Below are 27,756 nucleotides of genomic sequence, written 5' to 3'. Positions count from 1 at the left end.
TAAGCTCTTCCAGGACACACAGCATGGTTTTCGCAAGGGAAAGTCAATGTTTACAGCAGCACTGGACTTAACCAGAAAAATAAGGCAAGGATTCGAAGACAGAGAAAGTGTGGCACTGACACTCTGTGATCTTAGCAAGGCATTTGACTGCATTTCTCACAAGATACTGCACAATAAATTGAAATGTTATGGAGTCAGAGGTGTTGTTCTGACAACTTTTCAGTCTTATCTGGAAAACTGGAGACAAGCGGTATCAATTCATGGAGCAATGTCACAAGAACAAAAGCTGGAATATGGAGTACCCCAAGGCTCTGTCATAGGGCCTCTCCTGTTCCTTATTTATGTCAATGAAATGGGTTATAACAACAATATGTTACAGTTTGCTGATGACACCACCCTTTTTGCCAAAGGAAGAATTGCTGCAGAATCACTCCAAGAAACAGATGAACCCTTCCAAAACATTAAAGAATGGTTCATCAAAAATAAAATTAAAATGAATGAAGAAAAAACATATCATCTGATATGCACCCTTAACAACATCAGATGCCATGATAATATGGAGGCTGTCAAACTGTTGGGCTTCATGATGGGCAGGAAACTAACAATGAACGAACACACAGTGTATGTGTGCTCCAAGCTCTCCCGTGTAATATACCTTCTGAGGAGGTGTATTGAGTGACCAATATCTCATAACCTATTCCATAGCCACATCAATTATGGCCTACTGTTATGGGGACATTCTGCAGATTGTAAGGATATGCTAATTCTACAGAAAAAAGCTCTCAGAATAATTACATCAAGCAAAAGACAGGAGCACTGCAGGCCTATATTCAAGAAGTTAGGAATTATGACAGTCTTCAGCCAGTATGTGTTTTTGTCACATCAGCGTGAAAGAAAACCAAGGAGTCTTCAGCATGAGGCAAGATATACACAATCACAATACCCGTAACAAGAGGAGCATCGAAACACCCAGGTGTCGACAGACGAGAATGCAAGACAACTTTCCAGTGGTTGCCCTAAAGATGTTCAACTCACTGCCGCAAGAAGTGCAATCCCTGCCGCTAGGAACATTCAGAAGGAGAGTAGAACAGGACCTGAAATAATGCCCATTGTACTCCATTGGTGAATTCTTTAATAGTGACCAAAGTGAATGGACAAAGTATAAATGTCTTAATTTTGTGAATTTTTCTTTAAATGTATACATGTAATTAATCTTGGCGCATTCTGTCCAGTCATGACTGGTAAACAACAGGTCACAGGTTTGCTTGAACTGTGGGAGAATGTCACGGAGGTAGTGAAAGAACTGAAGTGGCAGACTCTTGAAGATAGACATAAATTATCCCGAGAGAGCCTACTCAAAAAAATTCAAGAATTGGCTTTAAATTATGACTTTAGGAATATATGATAACCCCCTAAATTCTCACAGGAGTCTTGGAGGACAAGAGAAATTACAGTGCACACAGATGCATTCAGTCATTCTTCCCTCGCTCCGTATGTTAATGGGAAAATAGGAAGAAGCCCTAGTAACTTGTACAAAAGGATGTACCCTTGCCATGCCCTTGACAGGTGTAGAATTAATAACAAGTTTTTGCCCAGATCTGTGAACATCACTTATGATGTGTTCAAACAGTGACAGCGCACGTAATGAATGTTTGATTCATGAAATGTCATCCACGACTAATAGCTTCTGAAGATAGCCATTGTAGACCGGAACCAGTTACGACTGTATCATAATGTGGCTGTGACAGAAATAAAATGAAGTACAAAATAGAAACAGATAAGCAATGCTCCATATGGGGAAGAAAGGAAAGGAACCCTAATATGTGATACAAGAGGAAGCACCCTTTGCCATGCACTTGACATTGGTTTGCTGAGTACGGATGCATATGTCAAGCCTTGCACTGTATTGAAGGTTTATCGTGCCCAAAGATTAGAAACAAAATGGCCTATATGTTAACTATTATCTACACTTCATTAGCATGATTTTTCTATGCTTCCGCAATGCTAAACAGAGAAAGCAATTAACTATCTGAAGTCGAGAAATGAAACTGGTATTTTGAAGGACATTAAAATATTTCCTCCGGGCCGGATTCGAACCAGCGACCTATGGATTTCTGCAATTGTGCACCTCTACAGTCCACCGCTCTACCAACTGAGCTACCAGAGGAAGTGGCTTGTATTATGCGGACATTTATGTACACAATGAGTTTTACTTTGGACCCTATTATAGTTACTTATATGGAAATTGCTCATGACAATACGAAAAGTAACTGCAAGTAGGTGCATGAGTCTTGCATCGTATATCTGTTTTTATGCTCCGTGACGCTCGGTCTCCATCTCTACTCGCAGACACCACGTGACTGATATTCCGCTCGTGATTGGTCACGTCAATTCGCCGCCGCTGGAGTCGGGGCGTCTGTTCAACAGAGCGCAGTCCGCGCTCGATGTGTGAGGTGAGAGTGTGTCGTTCTCCGCGCGCTTTTCCGTGACTGAAAATCGACTCAAGGTATGTGCGGCTGCTGACGAGTTGTTGTTCGCTGTGTGTTTACTCGTTCCGTCACTTGCAGTAACGCCTTTAAGTTATTCTCTATGAAACGACGATTACACACACAATTTTTTCTGTCGATATATGAATTATTACAGTGAAAGTGCATTAATAGACATTTCATTTCCCTAACTTCGGATATCAAGACGTCAATAATCGAGTGCAGATTAAACATTTATTTTAATAAATTTGTTTGATAAGATCCATTCACTTCCAGAATATAGTGATCGTGCGGTATTGAATTCTCTTGCCGAATCTATGAATAAAACTTAGGAATAACAAAATGATGTTCTCCTTGCTTTCTTCAGTGACATTTTAATAACGCGGTCTTTAATTTCGAAGACCCTACAAAACTGGTGTTTATCTATCAAATAATATGTTAATACCACATGAAAGTCTGTAGATGTCTTTGTATAGGGGAATGCAGCTACTGTTATTTCCCCAAGGATACAGTCTTGTCAAATCGCTACACTCAGTGGATGGCGGGGGAGGGGAGGGGGGGGGGTTGACAGGAGACTACAGGTCTCCCAGTAGCCATGGTAACGTCGCCTCGCCCCCTCCCCACCCATTCGCTCGATACTGCCTAATCCTCTTGTCTGTGAAGTTAGCGCCGCTTGCCGCTCTAGTGTTTAGTTTTGTAAGCGGCGTTCGGAAGGAGACGCTTATAGTGAATCGGTGCGCCACAGAACCTAATGAACACTCCGGCCCAGTGCAGCTAAAGAGCACCAAACAAACAAACGAACGGATTCCTCAGACAACGCCGGCGCGCGCGCATGTGTGTTTGCATACGCGCACCCTTGTGCACGCAGCACCGGTCGTGAATTCGGCCGCTGTTGAACGACGTGGTGCGTTGCGGTTATGTTTTTTATACCCAACAGTTATGTTCTCGTATGCACTCCGTAAGCCCCTGACAGTACGTTGCAGAGAGCACTTGATTCTGATACTAGCGAGCTTCTGTTCCATTCCATTTGCGTATTTTGCGTATTATTTACAACGTTGCACCCATGTTAGAAAGGGATTGGCTGCAAACTGTGGACCAGCCGCCTCAAGCTTCCCCTAAACCAACTCTAGTGAATGCTGGGACGGTTCCTTCGCATTGCCACTTCCGGTTACTGTCTGAGTAGCTCGCGACCTCTGCATCGAATGTATATTCTACAAAAACAGCCACGCCATGTTGCAACGGTACAACAAGGACAGAGAACACATTGAGAGAAAAGGCGTTGTTCAGAGAAGCGCTTTGCTTTATTTCTTTTGCTTCCACGTAAAGGAATAACAAATTTGACACAGTAATTGTCATCTTGTCATTTTTTCGTGATTTCGTGTTATTTATAGTTCAGTTTTAATGACCATCGACGCCACTTTCATTAGAGGCTAGTCGCTGGAGTTCCATTCTTAAGTTTCTCCACTAAGGAAGCAACAATGACCACAAAAATACAGGTCTTTCAGCTGCAGAATGACCGGAAACTCGGGTAGGTCCCAGTTTTTCTCTCTATTGTCTTCTCTCCTTTCTCATAAGCCCGGACGGTTTCACTTCAACTGGTGGCGCTATTAGAAGGAACACAAACTCGTTCACCAGCTTTCATTTCGAATGCAAATGAAGTTATGTTCGCTGTTCTCAGCAGATATTTGCGCACATCATGCACATACGCTTAAGAAGACATAAGCAACCGCACTGCTGTGTCCCCAAAAATTTTGTGAACCAAGAGGAATTTATTCAGCAACTTTCGCCAGACTGCTCTCTCGAGTCGTTAAGTGCTTGCACGAGCGTAAGCTGGTAATAAGTCACTTTCGCCTACCGTTTGCCACGGACTGTTCCTGCAACGTCCTGGATAATCGACCGTGGGTACGCCTCGCGATGGAAAGCCATGCGACTTGCCTCTGTCCGTAGGGGGAGATTCGAATTCTTGCCCGGCGATGTTACTAGAGTTCAGCGCTTTCCTCGCACCAGTACAAGGAGAATGCCAGGGGGAAGCACTCTCCCACTTCAGATCACTGTGGAGTTCAGTGCTTTCCTCGCATCAGTACACGATCTGGTGACCTCGGTGGCCAAGAAATCACTCCACGGCAACTGATCCAGCGCCCAGGATACGTTTCAGTGAGGTAGTGTCACTGACATGTGAAGCGTGCACTGAAATTCACAGCAAAGACGATACTACGTAGCCTAATGTCGCTCTGGTTATATTCGCGTCTGAGTGCTGGTGACAGACATGGCTCTGACATCCGTGATTTTCAAACAGCTGTACCTCGGATACGGTTAAGAAAACGGCACATGTTTACTTGAAGTTTTTTTTGTTCAGAATCACTGATACTATCACCCTTCAAAGAACGTATCTTTCCTCCTGACTCATCCTGTACGCAGGGTGAACTTAAATAAAACCGACAAAGTGTAGGGACGGATTCATGAATGGAAATGGAGGAAAAAAGGTCCTCTGAACACGTCCGGAAATGGACGGTGTGCGCGCAACGATAACAAATCATTCTGGAACACAGGACACAGCTGCATCGCATCCACGTCACAAAGTATATTCAAAGTGGCCTCCCTGGCATGCAATGGAAGCGTTCGCATGTCGCTTTATGGATTGCCGCACTCTCGCACGTTCAGGGAAAAAAAAAAAAAAAAAAGGCTCTGAGCACTATGGGACTTAACATCTATGGTCATCAGTCGCCTAGAATTTAGAACTAGGTAAACCTAATTAACTTAAGGACATCACACAACACCCAGTCATCACGAGGCAGAGAAAATCCCTGACCCCGCCGGGAATCGAACCCGGGCGTGGGAAGCGAGAACGCTACCGCGCGACCACGAGCTACGGACGCGCACTTTCAGGCCTCTGTCCCAATACCGTCACAGGCGTCGTGAACAAGCTGTAGAACCCGCTTCTCCCGATACGGTATACGCACAATCTGCCGCCTCCCTGCACGTTCGTCTGTTTGAAAGTACCCATGACCACACAAACGCCCAAAAAGGGCGTGAAATGTTGTGTGATGTGGTTGGTGTCTGTGAGGGTACTTGCTTTGGTATAGCCGCCCTGCCTCTCGACCGTTTTCGTCTGCCTTGCCGTACACAAGCACCATCTCGGCTTGTTCCCGACTTGAATAGCGGACCATTCTGCTGCTTACAGTACGTTGCGTCACACACAGGCTGCAACACAACGAACGTGGTCAGAGGAACTGACATTCGACAGCGCCATCTACCGTGGCAACGATGCGTTTCCGGACACATGTTTATAGAACCTTTTTTCCTCTATTTCCTGTCAGGAGTCCGCCTCTGCAGTTTGTCGGTTTTATTCGATATTTTTTCCAAAAAGTATATATAATATATATGCGATATTTTCTTTCCCGATATATCGATATCAAAGTGACGATGTCGAGCGCCGATATTTTTATTTTATATAATTTTTTTCACAATTTTCGGTACATATTTGAAGCTGTTTCTTTGAAATTGTAGTAGAACATAATTTTACTTTCGCTATGTGAAGGAATCTTACTACTTTTTGAGCTTTCGTCACGTCCAATCTTAGTTTTTGCCTGTGTGAAGCAAGTATATATGGCACAAATCTAGTAGTCCGATTACACAGGGGGGGGGGGGGGGGGCGGGGGGGGATGAATGAAATAACAAGATTTCCGGTGTGGAGAAATAGCATACCTGTTGCGTTAAAAAAGAATTTTTAATGCAACTAGTGAGCCATGTCTTCACACCGGCATTCTTCATAAACAGATGCCGAAAATGACCGTACTGGTCTTTGGGTTGGGCGGAGTCGGATGAGGGTAAATGCTGACGTAATCGGCTCTTCGCTCTACCAACAAAAACTGCAACGTTCAGCGTCACCATGCAATTCTGATGACACTACAACTAGCTGGGTCGCTGGCGTTGACAGAATCGAAATAAAAAAAAAAAACACATAAAAACAGGGAAGTCGACATGAAGAGCTCCGGGCAAATCCAACATGTGACGAAACCGAGTGACGGACCCATCGGAAGCCTTTTATTGCGCCACTTACATGGTGTTATAATTGTTAGCAAAGTTGTTATCGCCAAGCATGAACATAAATAGTTTTCCTTTCAACTCTTGTTCTAAGGGCGATAGACACGCTGCTAGTTTGTTCGTGTACAGAATATCTAATAAAAAATCAATACTTAAATATACAGCTCTGAAACCGGCACTATATTTGTAATGAGAAGCCGAAATTGTTATGGGCTGCCACGTCGATATCGTTTCCATCGATAATTCGATACTTTTTCTCGGTATATTGAGAGCCGATAGTGGTATATTTTTAAATATCGACATGTCGGATTCATGACATTTTTAAAAATATCATCAGTCCTATTACACTGTACAATCGAATCATTCGAAAAGCTATGAGGTCACAGTTAAAATTGTCTCCTCCTTTTTCCTGGCCTTTATGCGATGTCTTCACGGGGTCGGCATGTCAGCCTGTATTTGCAGCGGTAGTGACATTGTGTATCCGGATGCCCTTGTTGTCGCCAACCCTTCCCTCCCGGGACGGAAATTCCCTATGTCCGTCCAGTGTTATTCCATATGAAAATGTGACCTAGTAGAATGTGGGAAACCGCCTAAAAACCACATTCAGACTGGTCGGCACGCTGCCCCTCGCCGCCAATCCGCCGAGCGTCCCCGACGATGTTTGGTTTGTGTGGCCCTCAACTGCGCAGTCATCAGCGCCCGTACAAAGTCCCAATTTTTAAACAGTCCAATCTAGCCAACGTCACGAATGATGATGATGATGATGATGAAATGATGATGAGGACAACACAAACACCCAGTCCCCAGGCAGAGAAAATCCAAAACCCGGCCGGGAATCGAACCCGGGATCCCGAGGCAGCAATACTAGCCACTACTATAGACCACGAGCTGCATACCCGAGGGTCCCCGAATCCTGGAAGCGGCGCAGGTTTCCGCGCAAGTACCGTAAAAACTGCAAGCTCGTCACTATAAAACGTGAACAGCGATGCACCAAACACACTTGCCCATGGGCACGCCACAAGTTACTTTCTAGATCGGTCGCTGGCTCTGCATTCGAGATAACGTGCTGCTTCATCCCTCCCAAGAATTCCGGAATTCACTCACAATTTTTTTTGCGATATCCTCATAACATCGTATTTTCATTAAGGGAGCGTTTACTATCTTTTGGATCAAAAAATCGATTTTTTAAAATTGCATTTTTGGATCCATAAAAGTGTTTAGAACCCACCCTTGAAACGGTTTTCCCGAATACCTAACAGAAATGTTTGTTATTCGCGGTTGGACAAAAAAATGCACCTGCCTGAAATCGGCATTTTTCTTTCGGAGTACGAGTTATTGTACCGCTGCTTGGGAGGAAACACACAAAATTCAAATGAAAGTTTGAACGGCGTGTTTGGAAGTAAGCCCCCAAGCATTTGCATTTTGGTGCGAAGTCTGTGGAGATTGCGACTTTCCTGGCAGTGAGCAGCTTCAACGAAGGGTATTCATCAGACCATGACAACGATGGACGTCACCCTGGGACTCTATCCGACGCAGTGCGCCAAGCATTCGGATGACCACCGGATTCAAGCGGCCGAAAACCGCTTGTCAGTGGCCGTACGAGCGGCTCTGGAGCAGCGCAGGATGGCCCAGATCGAGCAGAACGCCCTCTGTGAGGAAGAGGAAGGACTAGTTTATGGACCCGGAATAGCAGATTGAACGTACGTTGCATAATATTGCATTTATATGTAATCAAAACTGCCGGCCGGAGTGGCCGTGCGGTCCTAGGCACTACAGTCTGGAACCGAGCGACCGCTACGGTCGCAGCTTCGAATCCTGCCTCGGGCATTGATGTATGTGATGTCCTTAGGTTAGTTATGTTTAATTATTTCTAAGTTCTAGGCGACTGATGACCTCCGAAGTTAAGTCGCATAGTGCTCAGAGCCATTTGAACCATTTAATCAGAACTTCAAACGCGATTTCCTCGAACTGACGTTTTTTTATCGCGCGGTATGGTAACTTTATATTTACTGAAGCGACTGGCATGGTTTTTTGTTTCCGATGAAGCTAACTAAATTGTCTAGGAGCTGTACCACTTTTATTCCGATCCATCAACTATAAATCATTTTACTTGGCAGAGGAAGTCGAAAAATCGATGAAAAAAAAACGTTTTTTTTCCCAAATGTCCGCCATTTTGTTTCCTATGGTCCAAACAACTTAAGCGAGGTACAACTCCTAAAGAACCTTTTGTACTTCGCTAACGTCAAATCAGTTTTGATTTCAGACGAGCCGGCTGACCTGTGACATACCGCGCGTGGAGGTGTACATCGAAATTTTGTTTCGTTCCGACGCCACTTCTGCGTTTGGTCTTCGACATTTCTGGTCGAAAAAATTTCGGTAATTAGAGGAAATGTCAAACATTTTGACCAAATTTGACATTGATATCTATGACACATCAAAAAAAAAAAAAATTCTCAAAGAGCATGCATTTTTCCGGCCAAAGATAGTAAACCTGCCCTTAACAGTATTTGGTGTGGTACGTGCAAATCACACAGAACTGTACCACAACGGACGGATCGGGATTCAGCACCAGTTTTTCATCGGAATCCAAGGTCGGTCTGCTAACGTCGAACGGTAAATACGCTGCTATGATATTGTAGCTAGGTTAAGGAAAAAGCAAAATAAAGATGTATTTAATATCGTCCAAGGTGGCGAAGGCTGGGAGTTTAAACTTCTGCGTTGGGACTAAGTGGCAACCAACCGATAGTGCAGCGTAAATTTTAACCTTCGTTCCTGCGATAGTTTACTCTCTCCAAAACGAGCTTTCGCCATCGAAAGCGCTTCGCGGTCGCAGCGCAGAGATTATGAGAGTTTCATTCTGAGAAGCGCAGACGGCTCGGAGACTGATCCATTAAAAGATAGCCGGCCACTCGGCCGGAAGTCTCTGAGGCCACGGGCTGCCTGCCCGCTACACGCCACGGAACCGCGCTCCGGTGTTCCTGCCTCTAACGCGGCCACACCTTGCTCCGCAAATCGCTGTCGGGGAGGGGGCGCCCGGAGAATGACTATCACTGCCTCTGCCATCCGAGATACACTGGGTGACAAAGGTAATGGAATACTTCCTAATATCGTGTCGGACCTTCATTTGTCCGACTTAGTTCAGCGACGTGGTATGGACTCAACAAGTCGTTTGGAATTCCCCTGCAGAAATATTGAGCCATGATACCTCTACAGCCCTCTATAGCTCCGAAAACGTTGCCGGTGCACAATTCTGTGCACAAACTGACCTGTCGATTATGTCTCATAAATTCTCGTGGGTGGCAAAATTATTCGCTCGAATTATCCGGAATGTTCTTCAAACCAGTCACGAACAATTGTGGCCCGGCGACATGACGCATTGTCATTCATAAAAATTCCATCATTGACTAGCTGCAAATGGTCTCCAAGTAGCCGAACCATTTACTGTCATGACTGGTTCAGTTGGACCAGAGGACTCCACGTAAACAGTCCACACCATTATGGAGCTTGCACAGTGCCTGTTGATAACTTGGGTCCATGGCGTCGTGCGGTCTGCGCCACACACTAATCCTACCATCAGCTCTTACCAGCTGAATCAGGATTCATCTGACCAAGGTTTTCCAGTCGCCTAGCGTCCAACCGATATGGTCGCCAGCCCAGGAGAGGCGCTGCAGGCGATGTCGTACTATTCGCAAAGGCACTTGCGTCGTTCGTCTGCTGTCATAGCCCATTAACGTTAAATTTCGCCGCAGTGTCCTGACGGAAACGTTCGTCGTATAAGTCCCACATTGATTGCTGCGGTTATTTCATGTAGCGTTGCTTGTCTGGTAGGACTGACAACTCTGCGTAAACGCTTCTGCCCTCGGTCGTTACGTGAAGACCGTCGGCCACTGCGTTGTCTGTGGTGAGAAGTAAAGCCTGAAGCGTGGTATCCTCGGCACACTGGTGACATTGTGGATCTCGGAATATTCAGTTCCCTAACGGTTTCCGAAATCGAATGTCCCAAGCGTCTACCTCCAATTACCAATCCGCGTTCAAAGTCTGTTAATTCCCGCCGTGCGGCCTTAACAATTTCGGAAACCTTTTCACATAATCACCTGAGTGCAAATGACAGCTCCGCCAATGCACTGCCCTTCTATAACTTCTGTACGCGATACTGCCACCAAAACTATATGTGCATATCACTGTGCCACGACTTTTGCCATCTCAGTGTACAGTACAATCATACGGGGCGGCTTCGTAAAGTGATTGGCTCGACAATATTTCGACCTATAGAACTCAGTGTGTACGCTGGACGGCAAATTTAAGCAGAAAAAAGTAACATCGCGAGTGTCGCATGTAAACGTAACAGAACCCGCACTGTTCCTCTCTTTAAACGTTGGTAAACGTAAGGTAACACCCGTAAGGAAAGGCGACAACGATCGGTGCCGATACACGTGGCTCGCTTGCATTTTTTTCCTTCGCATAAACAATGTGTTTCTTCAAACTGCCGACGCCGTCTGCGAATGTTGTCGGCATATGGAGGTGATGGATTCTGTCACTGACGAAATAGTTTCTGCATTGTCATGACAGAACAACAATTGGTAGACTCGTACAAGTGGAATGACATTTTTTACGGGATGCTGTATTTTCACCCATAACACGGAACTTTTCACTTACGCATCACCGCACATTCGCCAACTTCCGATACACTGCTGTTGCGCAGACAACGAAATTTTTAAAATTTCTTTTAGAAGCCCCAAATACTAGTGACGGATCTCTGAACTCAGTCACCAGGTTCCGTGATCTGTGCCAGATGGCACGTGTGTGTGCAAATCGGAGGGATCGATAGTGGATCGCAGCGTTTTCCGGAACTCAAAATTATTGATCTTTCCCAACAACGTTTTCTACCAGTTTTTCCATTCTTCTGTAAATAATTCTTGTCAATATTTTGCAACCATAACTTGTTAAAACTAATGGTTCGGTAGTGTTCACACCAGTCAGCATCTGCCTTCTTTGAAATTTGCATTATTATATTCTTTTGAAGTCTGAGGGTACTTCGTCTGTCTTTTACATCTTGCACGCCAGGTGGAATAGTTTTGTCATGGCTTGCCCTCTCGAGGACATGAGTAACTTTGAGGGAACGTTGTCTACTTCAGGGGCCCAGTTTCGACTTACAGCTTTCAGTGCTCTCTCAATTTTTTCTCCCAGTATCATATCTCCCATCTCACCTTGAGTTGCTCCCTCTTCCCTTTCTATAGTGCTGCCTTCAAATTCATCTCTCTTGTCTAGACCTCTATGTACTCACTCCACCTTCCACTTTTCCCTCCTTTGTACTGGTTTTCGCTCTGAGCTTTCGATATACATGCAGCTGCTTCTCTTTGCGCCAAAGTTCTCTTCGGTTTTCCTGTGAGTGATATCTATCTTTCCCCTAGTTTTGCATGTTTCTACAATATCCAGCCTTACATTTCTCGTCCAGCTGTTCCTGCTACGGCATTTTGCAATTCCTGTGAACCTCATTTTTTAGAAGTCTTGATTTGTTTTTTGTCTGCTTCATCTGCTGCATTTCTGTATTTTCTCCTTTCGTCAGTTAAATTCTTTATCTTACGCATGGTCTAAGGATATATAACACGTCTTGTCTTTGATCGTTTGTTGTCTTCACCATTTCATCACTCAACGCTCCCCATTCGTCGTCTATTGTCTTCATTTTCCTCCTTACCCTGTTTCAGTCAATCGTCGCCTAATGCACCTCTCTGAAGTTCTCAATAGCCTCAGGTTCTTTCAATTTATCTAGGTCCCATCTCCTTAATTTCCTAACTTTCTGCACTTACCAATAAATTATTGTCTGAATCCACAAGTCACTCGGAATGTTTTGCGGTTTAAAATCTGGTTTTGGAATCTCTGTCTTGCCATTATGCAATCTGTTTGAACCTTCCTGTACCTTCAGGCCTCTTCCACGTATACATCATTCTTTCATGATTTTTAAACCAAGTTTTAGCGATGATAAAACTGTGCTGTGTGCAAAATTCTACCAAGCGGCTTCCTCTTTCATTCCCTTCCCCCAGTCCTCATTCTTCTACTATTTTTCCTTCTCTTTCTCTTCATACTTCAGGATTCCAGTCCCCCTTCACAATTAAATTTTCCCCTTCTTGAACTATCTGAATAATTTGTTTTAACTTCTCATACATTTCTTCAATCTCTTCATCATCTGCGGAGCTAGTTGGCTATGAACTTGTATTACTGTGTTGGGTGTTGGCTTTGCATCTGTCATGGCTACGATAATGCGTTCACTATGCTTTTCACAGTAGCTTCATTCCCATATTTTTATTCATTGTTAGACCAACTCCTGCATTATCCCTATTTCAAATGGCTCTGAGCACTATGGGACTTAACATCTGTAGTCATCAGTCCCCTAGAACTTAGAACTACTTAAACCTAACTAACCTAAGGACATCACACACATCCACGCCCGAGGCAGGATTCGAACCTGCGACCGTAGCAGTCGCGCGGTTCCGGACTGAGCGCCTAGAACCGCGAGACCACCGCGGCTTATCCCTATTTGATTTTATATTTATAACCATGTACTGACCTGACAAGAAATCCTGTTGTTCCTGCCACCCCACATTACTAATTCTCACTGTACCTCACTTCAAACTATCTATTTCCTTTTCCAAATTCCGTGCCCTACCTACGCGATTAAGGGTCCTAACATTTCACGCTCCGACCCGCTGAACTTCTTCCTGAGCAGTTCCTGCCCGGAGATCCTCCGGAATATTTAACCCAAGGGGTTGGTATCATCATTTAACCATACAAAAGCACCGGAAGCACTTAAGGAAAAAGAAAGAAAAAAACTGCCGTAGTTCCGACCCTTGCTTTGTGCACTTCTGCGGCACCAGCATAGCAAGACCGTGTTGACTGGTGTTAAAAAGGCCAGTTCAGTCAATCATCCAGACCGTTGTCCCTGCAACTACTGAAAAGCCTGCTGCCCCTCTCCAGGAAGCGTACGTCTGTACATTTGTCTGGCGTCTCCACAGACACCCCTCCGCTGTGGTTGCACCTACACCACGGCTATCCATATCGTCGAGGCACGCATAATACCCAATCTCGGCAATATCCGAAGAGGAGTAACAGGGCGACTGAGTTTATCAGTATTCATGTACGATCAATCATGCAGGGTCAGTAGCGCTATCTGATTGTGTGCAGACGTTGCTGATGTTTTCTACAGGAAAGTAACTTTTAAGGAAGCGGAAAACAACTTGGATTGTTGTTCCGCTTGGAATAATGAAATGATTTTTTTTTTTGTTAAAAGCAGATAAATTACAGTGTAATGCCTGTAAAGGAGAGAAAGAACTATGTGGTATCAGTTACCAGGATTAGTGATCAATATCTTGAGCATGTCGCATTGTTTGGATATCTGGTCATAATGCTACGAAGTGATATGAGATAGGGGGATTAAGAAGGGAATGCCAATGAAAAACTTTGATAAATGACACCTTATAAATACCATGGTCTGCACTTGAAATATTTCTTAGCGAGAACTGTATTCAAGTGCATAACCCATCGTCAGTGACACATTATGTATCTCTAGTATATCAAAGACATGTGTGTCAGTCATAATGCATTACGATGGCCAGTTTGATGTGCATCTAGAAAGCAAACAACCATGTGGATACCGAGATCCCAATGACAACTATGTGTATGTTGATACGATAAGATATGAAATCCGTCCTCTCTCACAGCACACATATTGTGCTATATTGTACTGCTGTCAAATGTTAGGCTGTGACAGTTATTGACCATGAATAACTGTCATGTAGTGGTCAGAGTCTCAAGACAACATGTGTACTATGAGATAGGACGGACTACATATTCTGTCGTGTTAACATAGACATGGTAGTAACTGGGTTCTGGGTGTCCACAGAGTTGGTTGTTTCCCAGATGCACATGAAACTGAACATCATAAAGAATTTATAATTGACACACGTCATTGATATAGAGACACATAATATACCACTGGCGATGGGTTATACACCAGAATATTATTTTGGTTAATAAATATTTCAGGTGCAGTTCATTGTGTTTAGAAGATGCGCTTCAACAAATATCTAAAAGCTGCAGAGCAAAGGAAAAAAAATCAAGGTTTTTGAAAGACTTTGGTTTGTTGGAAGGCTTTTGGGAAAGTGCGGTAATGGTAATGGAAACAGCAAACAAGACGCTACGGCGATCAATTTTAGAATACTTCTGCAGCGTTTGGAGTCCCCACCATGTACGCGCGACATGAGACAAGGAACAAATTCAGAGGCGGGACGCTAGATATGATCGGAGCACTTTAATTACATCTACATTATACCCCGCAAGCCACCTAATAGTGTGAGGCGGAAGGTACTTTCGGTACCACTATATGATCCCTCCATCCCTGTTCCACTCGCGAATAGTGCGTGGGAGAATGATTGTTGGTAAGCCTCTGTATTGGTCCCAATTTCTCGGATTTTCTCCTCGTGATCAATACGCGAGATGTGTGCGGGGGGAAGTAATGTGTTGTTCGACTCCTCCTGAAAAGTTGGGGTTGGGTTGTTTGGGGGAAGAGACCAAACAGCGTGGTCATCGGTCTCATCCGATTAGGGAAGGATGGGGATGGAAGTCGGCCTTGCCCTTTCAAAGGAACCATCCCGGCATTTGCTTGGAGCGATTTAGGGAAATCACGGAAAACCTAAATCAGGATGGCCGGATCCTGAAAAGTGCTATCCCGAAATTCCAATAGTAAATCTCTCCATAATGTGCAACACCTTTCTTGTAACTTCTGTCAGTGGAGCTTGTTTAGCATCTCCGTAACGCTCTTTCGCCAGCTAAACGATCCTGTGACGAAACGCGCCGCTCTTAGTTGGATCTTCTCTATCTCCTATCTTCTCTATCTCCTCTATCAGTCCTACCTAATAGGGATCCCATATAGACGAACGATACTTAAGAATCGGGCGAACAAGCACCTTATAAGCCACTTTTTTTCGTGGATGAGCTACATTTCCTTAAATTGTTCCGATGAATCTGAGTCTGGTGTCTGCTTTTCCCACTATCTGTTTTATGTGGTCATTCCGCCGGCCGGTGTGGCCGAGAAGTTCTAGGCGCTTCAGTCTGGAACCGCGCGACCGCTACGGTCGCAGGTTCGAATCCTGCCTCGAGCATGGATGTGTGTGATGTCCTTACGGTAGTTAGGTTTAAGTAGTTCTAAATTCTACTGGACTGATGACCTCCGATGTTAAGTCCCATAGTGCTCAGAGCCATTTGAACCTTTTTTCGTGGTCATTCCACTTAAGGTGGCTCTGGATAGTAGCTGTACAGTAGTGGATTTGTTTTCCTATGTATGCGCAATATGTTATATTTATTTACGGCCTCGCGGGGTAGCCGTGCGATCTAAAACCCTCGTCACTGTTCGAGCGGCTACCCCCGTTGGAGTCCTCCCTCGGGCATGGGTGTGTGTGTGTGTTGTCCTTGGCGTAAGTTAGTTTAAGTTACGATATGTAGTGTGTAAGCGTAGGGACCGATGACCTCAGCAGTTTGGTCCTATAGTCCTTACCACAAATTTCCAAAAAAATTATTTACGTCCAGGGTCAACTGCCAGAGCTGGCACCATTCATCAGTTCTCTGCAGGACGTTCTGCAAATTCTTTCTATCTCCTGGCATTGTTACTTTGGTATAGACAACTGCCTGAAAGAGCATCCGACGCTTTCTACTACACTCATGCTCATAAATTAAGGATAATGCTGATACATGGTGAAACAACGCTCTGGTGGGCAGTTTGCGGGTTTAAATCACCACGGGGTATGACCACGCGGTGTATTTGACCTGCGGTCGTCGCACGCTGGCAGCAGTCCACATACGCAGAGGTGCGTTAGTGCAAGTCTGAGTACGGTGCAGCGAGTAAGTGTGGAGACGTTTTCAGACGTGCTAATGGTGACTGTGTGTTGAAAATGGCTCAAAGAACACATATTGATGACGTTATGAGAGGTAGAATACTAGGGCGACTCGAGGCTGGTCAAACATAGCAGGTCGTAGCAAGGGCCCTCCGTGTGACACAAAGTGTGATCTCAAGATTATGGCAACGATTCCAGCAGACAGGAAACGTGTCCAGGCGCTACAGTACGGAACATCCACAGTGTACAACACCACAAGAAGACCGATATCTCACCACCAGTGCCCGCAGACGCTCAAGGAGTACAGCAGGTAGCCTTGGTCGGGACCTTACCGCGCCCACTGGAACAGTTGTCTCCAGGCACACAGTACACAGACGACACAGACATGGTTTATTCGCCCGGAGACCTGCAAGGTGCATTCCACTGACGCCTGGTCACAGGAGAAACCGTAAAGTATGGTGTTAAGAACACTGTACACGGTCAATGGAACAGTGGGCTCAGGTTATGTTCACAGACGAGTCCAGGTATAGACTGAACAGTGATTCTCGCCGGGTTTTCATCTGGCGTGAACCAGGAACCAGATACCAACCCCTTAATGTCCTTGAAAGGGTCCTGTATGGAGATCGTGGTTTGATGGTGTGAGGTGGGATTGTGGTTGGTGCACGCACACCCCTGCATGTACTTGACAGAGGAACTATAACAGGTCAGGTGTATCGGGACGTCATTTTGCACCACTATGTCCGCCTTTTCAGGGGTGCAGTGGGTCCCACCTTCCTCCTGATGGATGATAAAGCATGGCCACACCGAGCTGCCATCGTGGAGGAGTACCTTGAAACAGAAGACGTCAGGCGAATGTAGTGGCCTGCCTGTTCTCCAGACCTAAACCCCATCGAGCACGTCTGGCATGCTCTCGGTCGACGTATCGCTGCACGTCTTCAAACCCGTAGGACACTTCAGGAGCTCCGACAGGCACTGGTGCAAGAATGGGATGCTATACCCCAGCAGCTGCTCGACCACTTGACCCAGAGTATGCCAACCCGTTGTGCGGCCTATGTACGTGTGCATGGTGATCATATCCCATATTGATGTAGGGGTACATGCGCAGGAAACAGTGCGTTTTGTGGCACGTGTGTTTCGGGACGGTTCTCAACTTATCACCAATACCGTAGACTCACAGATGTGTGTCGTGTGTTCCCTATGTGCCCATGCTATTTTCGCCAGTTTTGTGTAGTGCCACGCTGCGTGGTACCACATTCTGCAATTATTCTTAATTTATGAGCATAAGTGTAGATCATTTATATATATTGTAAACAGCAACGGTCCTATCACATTTCCCTATGGTACCCCGGATATTACCTTTACATCTGTCGATTTTGTTCCTTTAAGAGCGACGTTTTGAGTTCTGTCTACAAGAAAGTCTTGAATCCATTCGCAAGTCTTCTCCGATATTCCGTAAGCTCGTATTTTTTTCATTAAACAGCAATACGAGACGATGTCAAATGCCATACTGAAATTAGGATCCTTGGAGCAAAGGCATCGTTCTGTTGACACCCTGTTGGGATACCGTAGGGGAGGACTGTGCGACAATCCTGCTTCCGGCATCCTACAAAAAATGGTTCAAATGGCTCTGAGCACTATGGGACTTACCATCTGAGTTCATCAGTCCCCTAGAACATAGAACTACTTAAACCTAACTAACCTAAGGGCATCACACACATCCATGCCCGAGGCAGGATTCGAACCTGCGACCATAGCGGTCGTGCGGTTCCAGACTGAAGCGCCTAGAACCGCTCGGCCACAACAACGGCCGGCCGGCAACCTAAACCTCGCGTGTAGGAGAGAGGGATAGAGAGAGAGAGAGAGAGAGAGAGAGAGAGAGAGAGAGACTGGGGAATGTACAGCATATGCGAGTGGTATACGACAGAAGATCGCTGATACTGATTCCAAGTGCCCTCCGCCGTGCACTTTGCTTCCGGAATGGTAGGTAGATGCAGATAAGCAGTCCTACCACACACACCGACCCGTTGCGAGTCAGTTGAAGTAGAGGCGGTAGAAATGCGCGTGATTCAGATGAAGAAGGCGTGCGTCTGCCTGGAAACCAGCGCCTCTGTAGACACAGATGTAATGGGAGAGCGGACGGGCAACCTCCTCGCCTCGGCTGGCCGGGCATGGTGCGGGAGGGGCCTCCTCCAGCGTCACACTCCTGGCGCGCCATGACGACACGCTGACGTCATCTGCCAAGGACGGCAGGCACTGTTTGTTGCTGCGGAGCCATAGTTGCGCCAGATAGGTAACCTACTGACGAAAGCGGTGCAGGTCGTCCGAGAAACGCAGGCGACGTGGCAAGAATATCGGACATCTTTGTTACTTTTTGTTGTTATCCGACATTTGACCAAAATCTTGTCGTCATCGCTGTTTGTTCACCATTTATACGGGGCAAATGCAACAGTTTTAGTGTCCATCTCGGTGAGGAAGGATGGGTTCCTCAAAGGCTTCTGGAAGGAGGCCTCCCACAATAGTTAAGCCACTTTTTCTCCCAATCAGGAAACACTCGGTATTGATAGGGGGAGGCTGTGATGACGTGCGCGTCCACGAGCAGATTCGCGTTTAACGCGAAATTACTATACTTAAGAAAGGAGAAGTCACAGTGACTCTGAAGTAGTGAGGGAAAAGGCTCATAACTAAACTTGGAGTCATGAGCGGCCGAACGGTTTTAGGCTCTTCAGTCTGGAACCGCGCGACCGCTACGGTCTCAGGTTCGAATCCTGCCTCGGGCATAGATGTGTGTGATGTCCTTAGATTAGTTAGGTTTAAGTAGTTTCTAAGTTCTAGGGGACTGGTGACCTCGGATGTTAAGTCCCATAGTACTCAGAGCCATTTTAGAGTTATGAACGATGGCGGTCGACTTTAGGCTTGTTCTGCGCAGCTACGTCACGCATTCTCCGGCAGGCAATGGGCGTTCAGAAATGTTATCAGCGCTCTGTCGTGACTATCCAGCATTGAAGGTGGTCGTAGCGAGTTATTTAGCGATTTTTTTTCTATTTGTTGCGAGTTGTCACGGCTGATGGTGGCGGTAAGCGAAAAATTCTGCTTGGCAAGCGAGAGACGGAATTTGCAGTATACACGCTTTCTTCAAGCGCAGAATACGTGTACGCGCGTACCGCAGTCGTCGCTGGGACCCGGCAATAACGCAATCCTTGTCCGCGTCCCGAGCTGCGTGAACACCCATCGTGCGTGGGTCAGACTATAGTGTCTACAAAGTATATAAATCTTTCAAAGACCTGTGACGTATTTCTTTCAGAAGATCAAGCGAGTTCCGAGAAATGGACTGCTTAATTAGGATGTTTATTACAATTATAAATAACTAGCGAATCCAGCAACGCTTCGCATTTGCTAAATATGTCTGGCAATAGGATATACGTCCTAATCTCCTTCTCCTTCCCCTCTGCAAATGGCATCGCCATTGAATAAGCCTTTTTTTTTAAAAAAAAAAAAAAGATTATTCCGTTTCTTCACTTTGAGGGTCATTAATCAGGAATTTTTGTGTTGGTTATTTTTGCTGGTATGCAACGTTATGTTTTCAATCCTTCAGACTTCTATTTTACTTTAGAATTTTGATTTTCAGTTTCATCCTAACATCATTGGAATACGACCTTTTTTATTCATTGTTATTTGAAATTATTTTCTAACTTCATTTCCCAACTCGTTGGAAATCCCGGATTTAATAGTATGAGGAGATATTTTAAGATCCTTGAATCAAAAAGGTAGCATCCATATTAGTATAAATGACGTAAAACGATGAAATATGCATAGACAACGGAAACATGCTGACTGTTTACGTACCAAAATAATTCAGCTTAAAAATACTGCGTGGATATCTATGAATCTTTTGAAGTATACTTCGTGGCAAACGATAGGTTTTAGAACTCATCAAATTGGTACAATTGTATAAAATTTTAGACTCGTACCCCCTATCGGAGTAACTTCTGCGGATGCCGATGCAGTGGCGCTCGTTACAATAGCTGCTTTCAAAAGGTGATTCAAACATGGAAACGGCTTTGAGGATGACAATGCTAGAGGCTGCAGCATCGTCTGAACACAGTTTCAGCAAATTAAGGTGATGAAAAGCACGCAAGGTCGAGCACAGGAGAAAGTAGCCTGTTGCAAACGTAGTTATCTTGTCGGAAGAATACGACATAACTACTAAACTTGACTGCAGTAGCATAATCTTTGAGTTGTCTCCTCTCAAAACAAGGAAATGCGAAGGAAAATAATTTAAAAATGCAAAATTCCTGCAAAGGGATACTTTCTCATCTCTTAATTATATCCCTTTTATTTTTATTTCTAATTAATAATTTATGAGGAGCAAATAAAACCTGTTATTTTTTGTACATTGCATTAAAACCAGTCAACAGTAGCTACCATATATAATAAGGTATAGATTTTGTTTCAGTATTAAGGTTTATACTATTTGCCGTACAGGATACTGATTTGGCAGTGAGCAATCAGTGTAGTTGATTCAAGCAATATTGTCGGCAAGGCTTCATTTTAATGTACCTAGTTTTTAGTGTTCCGTACGTCAACTGGTAAAACCGGAAATCTTATAGGATTGAAATTTACGTCACATACAAAAGTCCGCAGGCCCTTATCAGTGTAAAAAAAATTTAAGCTTCTAAGTCAATGTAATAAAAAGTCACAGCCATTATGCCACAGATTTTGACACTCGCAAAGACACAGAACCAACAGGGTACTTCCCGTTGAACTAGAATTATTAAACTTGGCGAGAAGGAAAGCTTCACAGTACAAGTAAACGGAAAAATTATATGACACAAAAAATATCGAAACTTCCTGGCAAATTAAAACTGTGTGCTTGACTGAGATTCGTTTGTGGGACTTTTGCCTTTCCGGGGCGAGTGCTCTAACGACTTCTTTTTTGTTGCAACTCATTTTGTTCGTTGTATATATTGGGGGCGGACATCGAAATTTAGCTGATTTCTTTTAGTACTCATGTGAATAACTTCAAACTTTTTCTTATTCAGGGTCAATTGCCACTTTTCGCACCATACAGATATCTTACCTAAATCATTTTGCAAGTCGTTTTGATCATCTGATGACTTTACAAGACGGCAAATGACAGCATCATCTGCAAACAATCTAAGACAGCTACTCAGATTGTCTCCTATATCGTTAATAGAGATCAGGAACAATAGAGAGCATGTAACACTTCTCTATTGTAATGCACGCTATGTGTTATCTAATTTCAGTTCTGGCGAAGTGCTTCATGCATTGAAGTGTCTTTATTCCTTATCGCAAAATTAACTCTATTTAGAAGAAATGTGAACAGTTCTGGTGACACTCTAGACCATTAAAATAACTTCTTGTGTCTTCCATTACAAACTATTTCAGCAAGAATGCTGAGCAACCGAGCTGACGTCTTTTCTTCATCCAGTCACAAATCGAAACACGGTTCTTATTTTTTTCTTATGGAGCGATTCCACGCAACAAGCTTTAACTCCTTCACATTCGTGCGACGTGCAGATGCCAAAACTTTCACGAAGACACGACTCAGGATCCCATAAAACGACGAAACTGTAGTGTATACTGGTTACGCCGTGTCGAGTCAAATATGAAATCATTTGCGTGCAACTCATTCCACGCAACGATTGGCGCACCCTATTGTCGTGTAAACTAGGCTTAAGGAACGGTGTGCATCGTTTCGTGCGCTTGTCGAGAAACAAGTGATCAACTACATTCTTGGCACTTACGAAAGCGTGCTGAAAAGTGATGCCTCCGAGTTTTTTTAATGTGAAAACTCTTAAAGCTTTGTATATGAAACATCAACATTCTACTCTATGTCTATATTCTTCAAGTCTACATATTTCTTTCTCAACAGTCACCCTGGCGAAGAAAACATTTCTACTAACAATAGACCAGTTTGTTGATACCGCCACTGTAGAATGACTTTGTTGACGGAGCCACAACCTCACATCTGCTTGCACCGATTCTAATCACTATCAAAGTGAAATCCTAAAAGGTGTTCTTTATATTTTGAAAACAGATTAAAGTCCGATGGGGCCAGATCGGGGCTGCATGGAGGACGGTCGATAGTGAGCTGAACGTGTATATTCGAAATCGATTACTCGTACAATTTGCTATTTCTCAGTCACTGACGTAGTAACGATACACATCACCGTGTTACACGCTACAATTCGGAGCCCTCACGTGGCAGAGGGCTGTTAACACGAAGAATAAAGATGTAGAATGTTAATAACATTTGTTTTATTTAAAAAGCTTTAAGAGTTGTCGCATAAAAAATTCAGAAGCACCACTTTTCAGCACGCCCTCATACTATCTAAGTTTATCATGGCGTTTCAACCCAGCAACGGACAGATATGTAGCACTTTTTAATTTAATTCTGTGGACACTAACAAAGGCAAGCCTTGAATAGTTTCAATTACATTATTTCAGAAAAGTTTCAATTAGATGTATACCACGAGAAAGATGAAACTTAACGATTTTGCCCCGCGGTCCAGTATTCACTCAGTAACCTTCACTCGCACCAGTAATTTCAAAGATCTTAAGTGCAAGACTTTACACTACACAATCTCTGACTGACAACTCACATGATCGATACATCGCTGGCAATCTCTGTGGCAGTATCGTGCTACCTTATCGCTGCAATCGGTTGCTGTCTTCGATACCGGCACATCCGAGCGATCCACCAAGCAATGACAACCAATATTTCAAACGGCACCATCACGAAATTCAGTAGTGTCAATTGATCAGCTTATGCCATAAACGAGAAAGGAAAGAAGAGGGGGCGGAACTGTGTTGAGTTTGTTTTGGAACGACGTCTCCTCGGATCTGTAGTTTATGTTAAGAACATAGTATATTTTTCATTTACGACAAATGCGATGGGTCTAAAGCGTAACGAAAAGTATTTACGTTATGAAATGATCTTAAGTGCAAGACTTTACACTACACAATCTCTGACTGACAACTCACATGATCGATACATCGCTGGCAATCTCTGTGGCAGTATCGTGCTACCTTATCGCTGCAATCGGTTGCTGTCTTCGATACCGGCACATCCGAGCGATCCACCAAGCAATGACAACCAATATTTCAAACGGCACCATCACGAAATTCAGTAGTGTCAATTGATCAGCTTATGCCATAAACGAGAAAGGAAAGAAGAGGGGGCGGAACTGTGTTGAGTTTGTTTTGGAACGACGTCTCCTCGGATCTGTAGTTTATGTTAAGAACATAGTATATTTTTCATTTACGACAAATGCGATGGGTCTAAAGCGTAACGAAAAGTATTTACGTTATGAAATGATAATTAAATCGACACCCTAGCTGCGAACAGGTGCTGATATACATAATTGGGGACATGTTGAAAATGTGGTCCCTGACTGGGATTCGAAACCGGGAACTCTTGTTTACATGGCACACGCTCTATCCATGTGAGCCACTGAGGATAGTGCGCCTGCGAGGAACTTATCCCTTGCACGCTCCCAGTGAGACCCACATTCCCAACATGTCCACACCACTACATTCGAAGTGCGCCTAATAGATGTTTGCCCATATTTTGCCATATATTGTGATTATTACTAAAAACTTCCCACAAGTAAAATTCTAATTTTTCGGCAGAAGCTTCAAAATGCCTATCAGAGTAAACTCTGTGAAGTACCAGTGCCTTTATATTTTTATTCCTTTGCAATGTGGCAACTGCTTTCATGTGCTTTGCAGAATGGTTCATGTTCCTTAATTGTAATATGTGAAGTTCTTAGTCCACAGGGCCATAGCGAAACGAAATAAACCACAGAACTACGATTATAAAGAAATCGGTGCAACTAGTCAGACATATTACTACACAAGGCGATTTCTCGCCTGCGATTCATCGGATTATTTGGGAATTGCAAGCGATTTTTTGCACACTCGCGCGACATAGAATAGTTCGCGCGACCTGGCGAACGATTGCTGTACCGTTCGTGTGTGGGACCCTCAACGAGATACAAGGGCTCTATTCCTCGAACTAGAAGTGAAAATGTTTAGCGCGAGAAGCAATACACATCATCCCGCGCTCTGGTTCAACGATCACGCACTGGCATAGCGTAAGAGGCGCTCCTGCTATGCAAACACAACCGGTAACGCAAGGCTGTATACCAGAGACTTACGGTTAATTTCTTTTTATCGGCGAGCTTCATGATAAATGACAGTCGTGCTATCGTGATTCGTAATATCACTTAGTTGTGAGACGAAGGTGAGAAATTCGCTTCTACGTGACGAAGATGAGAAATTTGCTTCTACGTCTTGCGCAAATTTAACAGTCTTGTGCAGAATAATGTGTCCTCAATTTTAACTGTAGTGTTTTAGACATCAACACGTGTTTGACTACTGTGATTTCGATATCAACTGAAGACGCGGTAAAGCAGGTTTTTCTACTAGACACATTGCGAACGGATTTGTGTATCATTGGGTACCGACTAACGTGTTCACATACCATTATTTTTTTATGCTTTTCACTTCATCTGTTGTAGAAGAATTGTGTGTTTACTCCTAAATTTTACTGTAAGAAAGCAACCATCACTCACGCCAGACTCTGTAACAGAGACAGTTTCGACCTCTTAATGAACTCAAAACTGTGTTATTCCATTAAGGAAAAGTAAGTATGTTGACGTAAATTGAAAGAAATGCTCTTCACTGATCATTATACCAAATATAATTAATTGGACTGGAGTCGTAATTTGATTAATTAGCTAATTTTAAATAGTTAACTGAAAGTATATTTTAATATCACTTACTTATTGCACAGAAACATCTCCATATTCAGAGCCGCACCTACTGCAGCACATCTCGGATCTCTGCAGCGTTGAAAATGTTATTAACGTAGCGAGTTAATGTCAAGCTGTCGACTTCGATTTGAAGGAAAAAAAAGAAGAGGTGCTCTGAAAAACAGCGATGAGACGCACCCTATCAGGCAGTCAACTATTACACTGAAATGCAGAGACCTCTCCGGTCGCACGCAGTATAGGAAATGGCACGAGAAAACTGAGAACTATTCCGAGCACTTGGCTAGACGTCCTATTCCGCCAACGAGGAACTTCGTAGTTTCTGGCGTCGTAGAAACTTGAGAGCAACAATGGACGGCTGCGCAAGCTTTTACATTGTCACCGACAATAGGAGCTCTTTCCAGCAGTGGGTTGCTAGAAACTCATCCTTGTAGATTTTCTTAGCCGCTTATACAATTTTTTTATTTTTTTTGTTTCCGAAAAGTTTCCTCCTATGCGTGTGGAGCAGGTCGTTCAATGTTCTCTAACTATGGATGTTTTAAGTTCTTAGCTCAAATAATGCGTAACAAAAAATCGTCTATTCTATGTTGTTTTTGCTGCGATTCATCTCACGTCAGTTCCTGCACATTAGCGTTAACTACTCCATCCACCCATCTAACCTTCGGCATTTTCTTGTGTCAGAATTTTTCAAAAGCTTCTATCTTGTTTGAAGTGTTTGCTGTCCACGTTTGACTTTCGTACAGTTTTATACTGCAGACAAATGCTCCAGGAAACACATACCAACACTTAAATTTCTGTTCAATCTTAGCATTTTTTTCTTACACGGAAATGCTTTTCTTAATATTGGCGCTCTTCATTTTTATCCTCTCTACCACGGCCGTCGCCACTTATTTTGCTGCCCTTCGCCGTGCACCGTACTGTGGCTTGAGGAGTACCTACCGTATGTAGATATAGATGTAGAAATAACGAAACTCATGTACCGTTTTCAATGCCTCATATCTATAATTTAGTTAGCTCGGTATCGCCTGTTTTAATTGTCCTACATTGCATTGCCCAAGCTTTGATTTTGTTGATGTTCATCTTATAACCTATATCAGGACACTATCCATTCCGTTCAAATGCTATTTCGAGACCTTTTCCATCTTTGACAAAATGACAATGTGATTGGCAAACCTCATACCTCAAGTTTTTTCTCCCTGTACACTAATGCCTTTTCGAAATTTCTCCTTGGATTCCTTTAAAGCTTACTTAGGTTACAGAGTGAATAACATCGGGGATACGCTCCAACACTGTCTCCTCTGATCTCAACTACACTCCTGTAAATTGAAATAAGAACACCGTGAATTCATTGTCCCAGGAAGCGGAAACTTTATTGACACATTCCTGGGGTCAGACACATTACATGATCACACTGACAGAACCACAGGCACATAGACACAGGCAACAGAGCATGCACAATGTCGGCACTAGAACAGTGTATATCCACGTTTCGCAGCAATGCAGGCTGCTATTCTCCCATGGAGACGATCGTAGAGATGCTGGATGTAGTCCTGTGGAACGGGTTGCCATGCCATTTCCACCTGGCGCCACAGTTGGACCAGCGTTCGTGCTGGACGTGCAGACCGCTTGAAATGGTTCAAATGGCTCTGAGCACTATGGGACTTAACTGCTGTGGTCATCAGTCCCCTAGAATTTAGAACTACTTAAACCTAACTAACCTAAGGACATCACACACATCCATGCCCGAGGCAGGATTCGAACCTGCGACCGTAGCAGTCCCGCGGTTCCGGACTGCGCGCCTAGAACCACTAGACCACCGCGGCCGGCGGACCGCTTGAGACGACGCTTCATCCAGTCCCAAACATGCTCAATGGGGGACAGATACGGAGATCTTGCTGGCCAGGGTAGTTGACTTACACCTTCTAGAGCACGTTGGGTGGCACGGGATACATGCGGACGTGCATTGTCCTATTGGAACAGCAAGTTCCTTTGCCGGTCTAGGAATGGTAGAACGATGAGTTCGATGACGGTTTGGATCTACCGTGCAGTATTCAGTGTCCCCTCGATGATCACCAGGGGTGTACGGGCAGTGTAGGAGATCGTTCCCCACACCATGATGCCGGGTGTTGGCCCTGTGTGCCTCCGTCGTATGCAGTCCTGATTGTGGCGCTCACCTGCACGGCGCCAAACACGCATATGACCATGATTGGCACCAAGGCAGAAGCGACTCTCATCGCTGAAGACGACACGTCTCCATTCGTCCCTCCATTCACGCCTGTCGCGACACCACTGGAGGCGGGCTGCACGATGTTGGGGCGTGAGCGGAAGACGGCCTAACGGTGTGCGGGACCGTAGCCCAGCTTCATGGAGACGGTTGCGAATGGTCCTCGCCGATACCCCAGGAGCAACAGTGTCCCTAATTTGCTGGGAAGTGGCGGTGCGGTCCCCTACGGCACTGCGTAGGATCCTACGGTCTTGGCGTGCATCCGTGCGTCGCTGCGGTCCGGTCCCAGGTCGACGGGCACGTGCACCTTCCGCCGACCACTG

At 44.6% G+C, this 27,756-nt stretch overlaps 1 protein-coding gene and 1 non-coding gene across 5 annotated transcripts in view; one reads left to right on the top strand and one right to left on the bottom strand.

Moving 5' to 3' along the window:
* Window positions 1-2,076: 2,076 nt before the first annotated feature.
* On the bottom strand, window positions 2,077-2,167 carry Trnay-gua (transfer RNA tyrosine (anticodon GUA)). Its single transcript is given in 2 exon segments — window positions 2,077-2,112; window positions 2,131-2,167. It is a non-coding gene; the product is annotated as a tRNA-Tyr (tRNA).
* A 222-nt stretch (window positions 2,168-2,389) lies between these two features.
* LOC126335107 (protein tweety) overlaps window positions 2,390-27,756 on the top strand; it is an 866,725-nt gene continuing 841,358 nt past the window's right edge. For 2 of the 4 annotated variants that reach the window (XM_049998049.1, XM_049998045.1), the window contains exon 1: window positions 2,419-2,506. The gene's annotated coding sequence lies outside the window, so the exon portion shown is untranslated. Of the gene's footprint in view, window positions 2,507-27,756 lie in introns of all 4 variants that reach the window. The other 2 variants (XM_049998047.1, XM_049998050.1) reach the window with 2 other exon arrangements.

Source organism: Schistocerca gregaria, chromosome 2, assembly GCF_023897955.1.
Source record: "Schistocerca gregaria isolate iqSchGreg1 chromosome 2, iqSchGreg1.2, whole genome shotgun sequence".
In the NCBI taxonomy this organism is placed as follows: Eukaryota; Metazoa; Arthropoda; class Insecta; order Orthoptera; family Acrididae; genus Schistocerca; species Schistocerca gregaria.
This window is presented reverse-complemented; position numbering and strand designations above follow the sequence as displayed.